The following is a 1,403-nucleotide window of genomic DNA, read 5'->3' as shown; positions in this document are numbered from 1 at the left end:
TTAGGTCTGGGTTAGGTCTGGGTTAGGTCTGGGTTAGGTCTGGGTTAGGTCTGGGTTAGGTCTGGGTTAGGTCTGGGTTAGGTCTGGGTTAGGTCTGGGTTAGGTCTGGGTTAGGTCTGGGTTAGGTCTGGGTTAGGTCTGGGTTAGGTCTGGGTTAGGTCTGGGTTAGGTCTGGGTTAGGTCTGGGTTAGGTCTGGGTTAGGTCTGGGTTAGGTCTGGGTTAGGTCTGGGTTAGGTCTGGGTTAGGTCTGGGTTAGGTCTGGGTTAGGTCTGGGTTAGGTCTGGGTTAGGTCTGGGTTAGGTCTGGGTTAGGTCTGGGTTAGGTCTGGGTTAGGTCTGGGTTAGGTCTGGGTTAGGTCTGGGTTAGGTCTGGGTTAGGTCTGGGTTAGGTCTGGGTTAGGTCTGGGTTAGGTCTGGGTTAGGTCTGGGTTAGGTCTGGGTTAGGTCTGGGTTAGGTCTGGGTTAGGTCTGGGTTAGGTCTGGGTTAGGTCTGGGTTAGGTCTGGGTTAGGTCTGGGTTAGGTCTGGGTTAGGTCTGGGTTAGGTCTGGGTTAGGTCTGGGTTAGGTCTGGGTTAGGTCTGGGTTAGGTCTGGGTTAGGTCTGGGTTAGGTCTGGGTTAGGTCTGGGTTAGGTCTGGGTTAGGTCTGGGTTAGGTCTGGGTTAGGTCTGGGTTAGGTCTGGGTTAGGTCTGGGTTAGGTCTGGGTTAGGTCTGGGTTAGGTCTGGGTTAGGTCTGGGTTAGGTCTGGGTTAGGTCTGGGTTAGGTCTGGGTTAGGTCTGGGTTAGGTCTGGGTTAGGTCTGGGTTAGGTCTGGGTTAGGTCTGGGTTAGGTCTGGGTTAGGTCTGGGTTAGGTCTGGGTTAGGTCTGGGTTAGGTCTGGGTTAGGTCTGGGTTAGGTCTGGGTTAGGTCTGGGTTAGGTCTGGGTTAGGTCTGGGTTAGGTCTGGGTTAGGTCTGGGTTAGGTCTGGGTTAGGTCTGGGTTAGGTCTGGGTTAGGTCTGGGTTAGGTCTGGGTTAGGTCTGGGTTAGGTCTGGGTTAGGTCTGGGTTAGGTCTGGGTTAGGTCTGGGTTAGGTCTGGGTTAGGTCTGGGTTAGGTCTGGGTTAGGTCTGGGTTAGGTCTGGGTTAGGTCTGGGTTAGGTCTGGGTTAGGTCTGGGTTAGGTCTGGGTTAGGTCTGGGTTAGGTCTGGGTTAGGTCTGGGTTAGGTCTGGGTTAGGTCTGGGTTAGGTCTGGGTTAGGTCTGGGTTAGGTCTGGGTTAGGTCTGGGTTAGGTCTGGGTTAGGTCTGGGTTAGGTCTGGGTTAGGTCTGGGTTAGGTCTGGGTTAGGTCTGGGTTAGGTCTGGGTTAGGTCTGGGTTAGGTCTGGGTTAGGTCTGGGTTAGGTCTGGGTTAGGTCTGGGTTAGGT

Source organism: Colletes latitarsis, unplaced genomic scaffold (assembly GCF_051014445.1).
Source record: "Colletes latitarsis isolate SP2378_abdomen unplaced genomic scaffold, iyColLati1 scaffold0007, whole genome shotgun sequence".
Lineage (NCBI taxonomy): Eukaryota > Metazoa > Arthropoda > Insecta > Hymenoptera > Colletidae > Colletes > Colletes latitarsis.
Note: the sequence above shows the minus strand (reverse complement) of the source record.